This window comes from Brassica oleracea, chromosome C6 (assembly GCF_000695525.1).
Source record: "Brassica oleracea var. oleracea cultivar TO1000 chromosome C6, BOL, whole genome shotgun sequence".
Lineage (NCBI taxonomy): Eukaryota > Viridiplantae > Streptophyta > Magnoliopsida > Brassicales > Brassicaceae > Brassica > Brassica oleracea.
In genome coordinates this window covers 16,479,744-16,492,728 of record NC_027753.1, presented here as the reverse complement: position 1 = coordinate 16,492,728, position 12,985 = coordinate 16,479,744, and the positions used below count along the sequence as shown (strand labels likewise).

The 12,985-nt window shown below is 30.3% G+C and overlaps 1 pseudogene; it reads left to right on the top strand.

Moving 5' to 3' along the window:
* Positions 1-8,923: 8,923 nt before the first annotated feature.
* On the top strand, positions 8,924-11,299 carry LOC106296316 (annotated as a pseudogene).
* Positions 11,300-12,985: the final 1,686 nt, after the last annotated feature.

Genomic DNA, 12,985 nt, shown 5'->3' with positions numbered 1-12,985 from the left:
CACGGTTTTGATGTCTTAAAGACACAGCCAAGTTGCTACAAAGTCTATATAAGATAGACCAAATAAATGTTCCAAATAAAGTTCCATAAATTCTAAGGAACCTCGGAAAGAAAGAAAGGTGCATGAGATAAAATCCGAGTTTTATTAAAGGAAATCATTCCAGACATTGAGATATAAGGCTGGTCAGCTGGACAACTAGGTACCATACCATATAGCTTGGGACGCCCAGTTATAAGGATATTACGGTCCTAGATAATGAAATCTCAAATTGATTTATATCATGTCTGGAACTAAAAGGAACTATATATATATATAAGTGTGTCGACACATACATTCATAGAAAATGCGCAAGTATGTAGCCCATGAATACAAAGATATGTATCGAGGATCATAAACCCACACAAGAGTACTCATAATGAATAATGAAAGAAACGTGGGGTTTAAAGTGATATATAAAAGGCGTATTGTATTGGCCATGAATATGTAAACGCCATATGATGCCCAGTGAATATATAAATCCTGAAAGAAGGATAAATCTTGAGACAAACCAGGAAAAATCTATATAATCCAATGTGGTGGATACTACTACATATTTCACTACATATGATGTCTGGAAGAAATTCAAAAGATGTAGTATGCTATATATGACTCACTGGATGATGATGATAATATTATTGGTACCAAAAGGTTTACCAAACGGTATTGAGCTCAGAATCAAAAGATGAGAAAAGAAGTTCTCTTGAACAGCATTTTCCTAAAGTTGTTCATGGACTGAATTAAATTACTACATGTAAGCAAGTGGAGAGTTCTATAAGAACAATTCAAATCACTCCATAGAGGAATTTTAAATTCCTTGTGTTTTATACTAACCAGCCTAAGATAGGTTAAATGGTTATTCATTAAACTTTAGAAAAGGTTATAGACCATCACCATTAGCCAAATTTTGGTAATACTTATGGTTGGTCGAATTCTCAGCATGAACCAACCAAGCTGTGGTATGAATGAATAAGCTATCATAAAGATAAGCTATAAGATCGAAGTTCATCTTTGAACAAAAGGTATAGGACCACATTATGCGTCCATATGCGACCCAACGGGTCCGACCATCATATATGAAGATAATGCAGCTTGCATTGCTCAACTCAAAGACGGGTATATCAAAGGTGACCGAACCAAACATATTCTACCCAAGTTCTTCTTTACCCATGAGTTGCAGATAGCTGGAGAGGTAAACGTCCTTCAGATCCGGTCTAGTGAAAACTCAGCCGACCTCTTCACCAAATCATTGTCCTCTTGCACATTCAGGAAGTTCACGCAACAAGATTGGCACGCATAGACTCAGGGACCTTCAGTGATGTCCAAATCAGGGGGAGTAATGTGGTTTCCCTTTTTACCTTTTTACCACATTGGGTTTTGGGTTTTCCGAGAGAGGTTTTAATGAGGCAACATTAGCATGTCACAAACCCTATATGGTTATGGCATCCAAGGGGGAGAGTTATGAATCATGAAGTGGATGGTCCATAACCTAGACCATACAAGTTCAAGACTAGAGTCCATTGTGGGTTTACATCCAGCCACATGGAAGACCCATTAAACCTTAGTCTTTATGAGTTTGATCATGTCATTATGTAGAGTATCTTTATAATCAATTCTCCCTTTAACTCCACCTTGTATGAACCACTATATATAGTGATGTAAGCAATAAGAAATATACAACACATTCTGAAAAAATCTTCTCTCAAATCTTAACATTACCTATGTTTTATTTCTGCTCTGTCAGGGTGTTAGTTGACACAGGTGAAAAGATAAAAATATTTTTTTAATTGAAAGTTCTATAGAATCATCAGTCCAAATGGTATTTTTAAAGGTCTGACACCCTTAAACTCAAGTTCGGTGCTCCATATACGCTTATGTTTTTCGATTTAAAAAAAATATATTTTGACACAGATAAATATGATTGATGGGTCAACTGGATGTATGATGAATCCATCTATTCCTGGTTATTGACTGAGAATTTCCACCAGACTTACGATCACCAAAAACATAATCTGAAATCCCAAAACCTACAATGAATAAACAGAAAAACAAAAGGGCCATCATCAGCTTCCTGCAAACAAACTGTTCTCTCGTAGCTGAAAATCGCCAATCCCATTAAACATTTCACCATACAATGAACCACTCAGTCCATGCTATGTTGGATAAGGCTAAACATCATTTCTATTGCAAATCCAACTAACAAAAAGAGTGTTCTTCTCAGCAATCTATTGGAATTCGTTTTTAACGAAATGGTTTAGACCATTTTTTCGATAAGTTTATGGGCGAACACGTTAGTTGGAATAACCGAATGTTTGACACTATGAAGTAGTGTAACCACATGTCAAAATCTCAGTTGGTTTGAAAGAGAAATTGATGTTTAAAGTAGGTTACTTGAAAAGCTTGTAAAACTTCAAATAATGGCTAAGTATAAAAGTTAGCAAATAACTACTTTAGAGATTATATTTGGTTTGGATTTTAATTTGTTAATTGGACTTTTTTTCTTTAACATGCACCAAACATATATGTTAATCTGTTGTGTATGGTTTTATTTACACAAAAAAAAGCAAATCCATTATGAAGTAATATTAGTTTTGAAATTAGTCAAAATAATATCTTCATATTAATTATGTATTGGACGTTTAAGTAATAACTAGATCTCGATCCGCGCAACCGCGAGAGTTTTTGTTTTCATTTATTTTTATATAAATATTTTTTTTCAATTCTAAATTAGTATATATTATAATATATATGTGTCTATCAATTTTTAAAACATAATAAGTTTACTGTATATTTTTTTCATTGAATAGATTATTTCAAATTTTCACATGTATTTGTATCTTCTTCTATATATATATATATATTTTCGGATTATTATTTTATTATTAAAATCGTTACTATATATATAAAGATCAGTAAAATATTGTTTTATTGTCATATTCAAAGATATTGTAACATTTCACAAATTTATAAAGTTTTTAAAAAATTAAACTTTTCGCTTCATAGATTTATATTATCGAGTAAATAATTAAACATTTAGGTTTTGTTTAATTTTTAAAATAAACTATATAGTTTAAAATTTGTTTTCATTGGTTTAAGGTAATAAAGATTAATCATTGTTAGATAATATGATTTTTGTTTTTAAAAAAAAAAATCTTTATAATTTTAAAAGTTAACATCGACAAATATTTAAATATTTAGCATATAGAGGTATAGTATTACAACATTAAATTATATCTATTTAATTTATACTATCTGTAAATCCAATGGATCATCTATTGTTTAAATCCAATTATTGATAGTCCAATGAAAATTTCTGGTAGGTCCAAAATTTAAATGATAAGATTAGATATTAAATGTAACATGACTTTCTAGGAATATGTCCATTAGGTTCATTTTTAAAAAAACACACATGAATAAAAGTTGTGACTTATGTTTTAATATATAAGATTGTGTTTGACTCACCCTTTACTATTTTCAAACATGAATTAAAAGTCTCCATAAAGTCCATTACTAATGTTTATGTTTGGTTTTATTCTCAACGTAAATTTGAGAATATGATTCTCATTTATTCTATATAAAGCCTTTGGCATTATAGAAAACTGAGACTTATTAATTAACCAACACTTGAACCACAAGATCCTCCACTTGAATATTTTTTTTTACTTTTTTTAGTCTGAGAGTACATCACAAAATTATGTTCAATAGATTATGTTTTTCGGTGATGGTAAACAAAAACAATGCTGCAGTTTTATCATGAGAATCTGAGCACAATGAAACCGTCACACTACGGGGCGTTTAAAGATTTAAGGAAAAAGATTAACCATCTCGACTCTGCAATTCTTCTTTATTCGATTATTTCGGTACTATAATTGTAATTTTTGTTCTTATTATTTTTTCAAATAGCAGTTGTTCACATTGAAGTAAAATAAGGTTCTTAAACAATCACAGTTCTCCCGCTTAATAACCGAAACTCAGTCCGTTTCCTGTATAAAGATACAAAGTGTCACATTATCAAAATCACATCATTCCCAATAACTGTAACATTCTAACCAAAAAGCATAATATGCAAAGACATAAGCTTTCTTACCTAGACATTCCCATGACAACGTTGTTGGATAAGCTTCAATAGCTTGCAGCTAAAGTTATTCTTAACAAGGTGGTTAAGGATAAAAGAAAATTATCTACTTGTATTAGAAATAGAAAAAGAGGAATTGAAGTTCTCTATTTACCATTAGAAATATTTTTTTTTTAAAGAAGTTTTCTATTTTACTTTAAGAATATTATTAGCAAAGAAGGTCTAACATTCCTATAAATATCAAAGTTGAGTTGCGACTTTGATAAGAAGTATAAAATAAAGAATACAAGAGATTTTGAGTGTTTTAGTTTTAGGAGAGTGTATAAAAATTAATAAAGAAGTTATCTTTATACAATTGCTAAAGAGTGTTCTAAAACTATATTTGGTATCAAAGCTTCAAGGTTTGACCAAAGATCTTGAAGACCGACGTTCATTAATCTCGAGCCATGGGAGACGAACTTGCAACATGTTCAAAGGAGTTCTCACCACCGATGATTCAATGCAGCACGAAAAACTACACGGTGTGATCTATGAAAATGAAGATCTTACTGAAGATATACAAGGTGTGGGATATGATTGAGCCAGGTACGGATGATTTCGATATAAACAGTATCACAATATGATTATTGTTTCAAGCCATTCCAGAGGGTCTTATTATGCAAGTCCTTGAACAAGACAGACCTAAGGGGATATGGTACGAAATTAAATCAAGAAACCTATCAGCTAATCATGTCAAGGAAGCAAGATTACAAACCCTAATGTCTAAATTCGAAATAATTAAGATAAAGGATTCAGAAACAATATAGCTTTGCGGGAAAGTTCGGAGCTAGCATCAAAATCGGCTTTGCTTGGACATGAGATATATCCAAGCTTGTTTGAAAGTTTCTCAATAGCGTTCCTAGAAACAAATTCATTCACATAATACCTTCACTTGAACAAGTCCTATACTTGAAGACAATACGAAGAGAGAATCAAGAATGAAGATATCAATGCAGAAACACAAGGAGAACTTCTATACGCAAACACTCACCAGCAATGTTTCTCTACATCACAAGGCAAAAAGGACATGGCAGAAGTGGACGTGGATATAGAGGTCAAGGTAGAGGAAGGTTTAATCCACAAGATAGGACAAAGCAAGCCAATAATTCCAAAGAGAAGAAGGATATATAGAATATAGTTTGTTTTTGATGTGATAAACCTGGACACTATGCCTCCACATGTCCAGAGAGAACTCAGAGACAACAAGAAGTAAACAAAATTGACACAGAAGAAGCTTATCCAGCTCTTTGCATTCATGAAGTCGTCTTTACAGAGAATCTAATACCAAAGAAATACGAAACTAACAAAAGGAAAAATGGAGTTTAGTATTTAGATAATGGAGCTAGTAACCACATGACTGGAACAATAAGTATTTTCAGAACTTAATGAGAAAATAAAGGGCAAATTAAAATTTGGAGATAACTCTTATGTCAAGATAGAAGGAAAAGGATCAATCCTTTTCAAAGAAAAACCGGAGAGCAAAACATCATCAACAACATCTAGTTCATACTCGAACTCAAGAGCAATATTCTAAGCTTGGGACAAGTTACATAATTCGGATGTGGTGTGAGGATGAGACAAGACTACTTGACGGTTCATGATCCGAATGGGAGATGCTTAGTAAAATTCATACGATCTACAAATAGACTTTGCAAGATAATTTTAAAAATTCGCAAACCCATGTGCCTAAGCACGAGATTACATGATGATAACGATCATGTTGAAACCGGAAGAAATAATGAAGATGATTTCGTCAATGATCATGATCATGAAGATAACACCACAGAAGCGGATGAAGATGAGCAAAAAGAGCAACATCAACTTGTTCAACCGGAACAACCTCTTTCGAAAGAATAACCTGTTAAAATCGATGCAACTTGTTCAACCGAAAGAACCTGTTCAACCTCTAAGGAGTTTGAATCATCAAAGTGTTCAACCTAGCTATATTAATGATTATGTTTTCTAAGCCAAAGTAGAATGTGATAAAATTTTACTATCAATGGAAAATGAGCCAAGGAGCTTTAAGGAAGCTAAAGACTTGAAAGAGTGGAGATATGCTTGCAAGGGAAAAAAATCGTCTCAATCAACAAGAAAAAGACATGGGTTCTACTTGAAAACCAAGTCATATAAAGGTCACTGGTCTCAAATGGGTTTCCAAAATCAGAAGAATGCGGATGGGACTATCAACAAATACAAGTCATGGCTTGTAGCTAAGGGATATATATCTACAAGAAACCGGTGTGGACTTTGATGAATATTTCACACTAGTTGCTCTACCTGAAACCATTGGGTTATTGATAGTGTTAGCAAGAATCAAGTTCGGTGAAATGAGGAAGATGATCGGAATGCAAGACATATCCAAAGAAGATTTGAAGCTTAAGAGGGTGAATGTTGTTGGATAAGCTTGCAATAGCTTGCAATTTAAGTTATTATTAACAAGGTGGTTAAGGATAAAAATAATTTTTCTACCTATATTAGAAATAGAAAAAAATGAAGTTTTCTATTTACCATTAGAATTAGGGAAAATGAAGTTTTCTATTTACCACTAGAAATAGAAAAAGAAAATTCTGATTTACTTTAGGAATATGATTAGCAAAGGAGGTCTAACATTCCTATAAATATCAGAGTTGAGTTATGACTTTGATAAGAAGTAAAATATTAAAAATACAAAAGCTTTTGAGTGTTAAGTTTTGAGAGAGTTTCTAAGCAAAGGAGGTCTTTGTGCAATTACTAAAGATTGTTCTAAAACTATTAAAAAAAAAAAAACTATAAATGTATATGTCATATTGGTTCCGTTTGATCAGAAAAAAAAAAGTATGGCACATTGGTTCCATCGTTAAAGATATATACCAATTGGCAGAGGAAAAACTGCTGCAAGATTTGTGTTACTCTAAGCTTAACGAAATTCATAAATCCTAAACCCTTGATTCTACTAGATTTTATACTCGCGCTACACTCGAGTCTGTATTAATAATTTAGTTCAGTTTTATAATAGCTTTTAAACTAAATATTTAATTGAATTATATAATTTTATAATCTCAAGTATGATATATTTATTTTATTATTTATGTTTATTTATAATTATACCCTCTTATTAGCTATTTAGTTATTTGTATTTATAAATGTAATAATTATGTTTATAAATATATTCATAGTTTTTGAAAAATATTAATTTGTGTTTTAAAATATTATATAAATTCCTTAATACATGTAAACTTAATACATGTAAACTGTTAATAAATTATAATACTTTATCATCCATTTTACATATATTTATTTGAATACATAAACAATTGAACTATATGCATAATATATAATTTTGCTTTGTAGTCAGAAAACATTTACAACTAATGTGTGATTGTTATATATATATATATATATATATATGTGTGTGTGTGTGTGTGTGTGTGTGTGTGATAGTATAATAATTAGATTTAAAATTTAATCACAATAAATATTTTGATGAACTTTATTTAATATTAAATAACATTTGTAAGATAATATAAAAAGTTAAGTAAATATAATGAATTTAAGTAATGTTATGTGACATTTTATTTATTGAATTAATAATATTGAGAATCTTAAGTGAAGTAAGTATAATGAATCTAACTAATGTTATTTTAAATAGCCTATGAAAATTTTAACTGTAACGGAAAAAAATAATATTTGTCTAAACATAAGATAATAGTGGTGATTAATATTTAAAAAAGTAATGGATAAATAAATTTGTTAATTTCTTTTGATTGATTAAAATAATTTAAAACTCATAAATAAACTATGGCTTGGGTCTATCACTTTGTTCTCTTACTTAACATCTTTTAGAGAGAGCAGGTGTAAATTTCCAATCTTGTTTTTATATCAGAATTATTCTCCAGTATATCCTGTATTTTTTGGTGTGATACATTTTTTGTCTATCGGATTTTGTCTTCCGCTTGTATGATTTACTTTTCATTCCAGATGTTTTTCGTTTTCGTTCACTGTTATTCTTCATTCAATTGAAATCCTCTATTTATTGATTCCTTGTTCATGAAGATTATGCGATTCTTTGATTTGAATATTATTAAAGAAAATACATTTGATGTTGATTTCTAATTTATTTTTAAAATACATTTTTTAAATTTATTTTGAAGAGTGTATTTTAGTTTGTGTTCTTGCAAGTTAAAATCGTGTATTCTTTATATTTTATTCTATTTTAGTTATTTGTTTTGTTAAATTTCCAAATATTTATTATATATATGAGTCAATTCCATTTTAATGATTTATTTATTAGTTTGCCTTATTTGATGTCGAATTCTATTTTGTATTGAAATAATCAGTTTTGGAAATTCTAACATTTTAAAAAGAGTAAACTATAATTATGATTTTTCATATTTTGATTGGTTGTTTATAATCCTATGTGTATATTCTCAATGACTTATATCCTCAACTTTTATATAGTAAATAAAATGATAATTTAGCTTATTTTGATATTTTAAAATAATATATGAATATTCTCAATGATTTATCGCCTCAACGTATATATAATATATGTTATTTGTGAATATTTTCAATAACATATATCCTAAACTTTGAAAATCATAATTTAAATTTATTTACTTATAATTGTTTAAAAGCTTTGTATTTTTTTTTTAAAAAGCAATTCTTATTTTGTATTTTCTTTTAATGTTAAATTTTGAAAATTATTAGGGAAAATTTTACTTTTACACTTTCTTTGGTACCACGTTTCAAGTATACCATTGGAGACATTTTCATAGATACACTTTTCATTAATGACCAAAAGACCATACTAGCTCTAACCTTATCTCTCTAGCGATCCTCTTTTCTTCCTCTCTCTCTCTCGCGATCTTTTTTCTTCCTCTCTGCCTCCGATTCACCGGAGATCCACCGTCTCTCTCTCATTCCACCGGTTCTCTGCGGTTCACACTGTCGACTCCTACTTCTGTACAAGATTCCCAACTGGTATGCATCTAATTTCTCCTTTTTTTGTTTGTGTCGATTAATTTTGCGAAATTTCGATTTTGTGGTTACCCTAGTCGAAAAATCAAACAAGGTTGCTTTAGACTTCTAATCTGTACATGTCGATCTAAGATAAACAGTTTTGATTGTGAAAACATTGAGTTTTTGACAACTTAAGACCCTTTATAACCCTTTGTAAATCTAAGTTATTTAGTAATGTAATTTATATGTTCAGTTCCTGAGAAGCTGTGTTCAAGCTTATATGAGAGCCACAACCCTGCCAGCACACATTTGCTTCGATATACAATGGTAATCACCATTTTCATCATTGACTCTTGTTTTTCTCTTAAATCTTATTGAACAATCATTGACATTTTTTTTTGTTTCTTCTTGTGTCTTAAATTGCAGAATCTGTTCCCTTTAGCGAACTAATCTCCTATGATTCCTTGATTGCGAAACCTCTATTTCTCAGTTGTTGATTTTGTTCCATTTACTTTTTTACTTGCTCTCTCTCTCACATACAAAGACCATAGCTTTTCCACAAGTTTTGTGGCAGAAAATTTTCAGGCTTTCTATATCAGATTTTGAGTGTTTGGTTACTTTAACAGCCTGCTTGTGCTGATGGATCTGGAAACTGAAAATCGAATAGCTTCGGTTCTGTTGAGAGAAGCAGCAGAGTTGAGGAGACAAGCTGAAAAAGATGGTGCCCGAGCTTATATTGAGAAGCCTAATGTAAGGCATCGACCTAACTCGAGGTTTCTCACAGCAACTGTCCTTGGTGTTCAACAATGTAATGCTTTTCTTTCCACCCTTTACTTATTTTCGTTTTACAAAAGTTAAGATTGAAAAGGATAAGCCTTTGCATTGCTATAGTGTGTGATATTCTTTTGTTCGTTGAAGCAATAGCTGTATGTTTTTGGAAGAGGATTAGTTTAATTGTTGGTGAATGGTTGATTCACAATAAGAAAGTTGGCAGCATCTGAAAGTTTTGTTTTGGGTTCTGCGTTTCCTAACAGTTCAATGTTGTGACTTACGTGTCTGTCTAGTACTCAATGTAGCTCAACATGTTAATTATTTACTCTAATCTCTTGCATGTTTCTTGACCATAATACAGCAAACAGAGCGGTAGAAACCAATGAGATGTGGTAGGCTCAGGAGCAAGAAAACGAAAGGCTCAAAAGAAAATCAAGAGAGGAAAGCAGCAGCAGCAGCAGCAGCAGTAGCCAAATGAAGCAGAGTAGTAGTTTCTCGAAAAGGAGTTTGGATAAGAGATGTAGCTCCATTAATGAGGAGAGAAAGATCACTCATCAATCATCATTGGACAAAAGATTGTACTTGGATGATGATGATGAAGGTTTAGGAGATGATGAGATTGAGTCTTTTCTCCAATCACGGTATATATGTCTATTTGCTATAGCTTCTGTTACCTTTAGCTTCCTTCATCTTCTGAGTCTCTTTGTAAATGACAGGAACAAACGTGGGAGAGGCTCTGTTGGTCCTAGGATGGATGAAACTGTCCCTTATCTTCCCACCGAGAAGGTTGATCAATTGCAAAGTTCTGATACAAGGGAAAGGAAGGTAGTCTTGCTGCAGCTTGGTCTCTAGCTAATCTATATTATCTTGCATGTCAGAAACCTCTTATAAGGGTTTATAAAACTATTTATAAGAACTTATAAATCATTTATAAGGTCTTATAAATATATTTATAAAAGTTTATGAATCTGTATATAAGGGTTTAAAAAAATATTATAAGAGTTAATAATCTTCATAGCACAATTAATAACATCCAGAGGTTCGTGGGGATATTGAGTTTGCTGTATATCGTTGCGTTCTTAGCGAGTGTCTCAAAGAAGAATGGGGAGTGTTGGAGAAGTCTCCGGAGGCGGCTTTAAATGTGGATCAGACGATCTTCGTGGCTGTGGCGGAAGACGTGGAGAGGAGCAAAACGACTGTGTTATGGGCGGCAAGAAACTTCTCCAGCAAGAAGATTTGCTTGCTTTACGTCCATCGTCTTGCTCGGCCTGCCTCCTGCAGTGAGAATCTTCTGCTTCTCTTTCTCTCTGACTTAACTGTTTTGTGGTGAATTATAGAATATTTCTGGATGTTGAATTGTTCTTGAGTGTAGATTTGCTCATGAATCATGATTGAACCTTACCGAGTTTATATATATATCCTTTAGTTGATTGTGGATGATGTTAATGATGTACCTCTGTTTGCTAAGAAAATCTGAGAAATGATATAATTGTTTTATAAAGAGGCAGAGAAACCATATCAAATTATATCATCATAATAAAATCCTTATAAGGCTTTATAAAGATAATAAATAATTTATAAATGTTTATAAATCATTTATTAAAATTTAGAAATCATTTATAAACCTTTATCAATAGTTTTTATATATTCCTATAAATTATTTATAAACCTTTATAAAATCACTTATAAGAATATACCAAATATTTATAAGGTTTTATAAAATCATTTATAAATATTTAGAAAGGTAATTTCATTTGTAAAGTCTTAAAAATCATTTATATGAATATATAGAAACTTTTTATATGAATATATAAACTTTTTATATGAATATTTAGAAACTTTTTATAAGGGTCTATAAATCATTTATAAGAATTTGTAGAATATCAAAAGGTAATTATTTTATGAAGTCTTATAACATTTTATAGAGGCTTATAAATCTGTATATAAGGGTTTATAAAAATATTATAAGAGTTTAATAATCTTCATAGTACAATTTGTAAGAGTTAATAAATCTTTTTCAAGAGTTTATAAATCTTTTATAAGATTTTATAAATCTTTACATTTAGAAGTAAAATGTTCATAAAGCTATTATAAGTGTCTATAATTCTATTAAAAATGTTTGTAAATTATTTATGAGAAATAAAATATTATTTATAATGGTTTATAAAACAATTAATAAGACTTTATAAGAGTTTATAAAATCAGTCTATAAGGCTTTCTTTCCAAGATAAATAAATTGAAAATATAATGTAATGTAATAAAATTATAAAAATATATATTTTAAAGTACTATATAAATCGTTTCAATAAAGCCATAGATAATAATTTGTATATTTTATTTAACAAAAAAATGAAGTTTTATTTATTTTTAAGATTTTATTAATTATCTTTTGTAAATTATTTTAGAATTTGTTGAACTTTGTCTTATAACAAAATTATTTGTTGGAAATTTTGCTCTTGCTAATTGACAATATTTTAAATTGAAGTTTAGTTGAGTTTCATATCACATTATATCATATAATTTATTTCAAAAAAATTAGAATGAACCAAACCGTATTTAACCAAAATAACTTAAATGTAGTGTAACCATTAATAATTTGAAAATTAAGATGAATCTAACCTTATACAAATACTTTCTGTAAAACAAAAATTTCTTCAAAGACTAAACCAAAAGAAATAGTTCAATCCTTTAATATTTTTTTTTTGTGTTGGCTGTTTTGGTGTTTTTGTTTGTTTGGATCATTTTTCACGTGCTAGTATTAGTACGATGTTGGTAAAAAAAAATATTAGCATGATGCTGTTGGGGATCTAGAAAGTTGAATTGTAGCGGATGCTTTAGGATTCTTTTTCCAGTTAAACCAAGATAAGCATCTGCAGATATTATTGGGCAACAAAAGTTTCATTTGGGAAATCAATACGTAAATAGCAGCCAGTTACAGAATTTCATATGAACATACCAACAGTTCCTCCCCCAGGGCTATGAGCTGCTATATATGAAAACCCGACATCTGGGAACAACCCAATTCCATTTTCCGGCATGGCTAGAACCGTCCTCTGAAATATAAAACAAAAATATGAAAAAGAATTCACATTGTATACAAAAAAGTACACCAAGTCTTGATCTGTT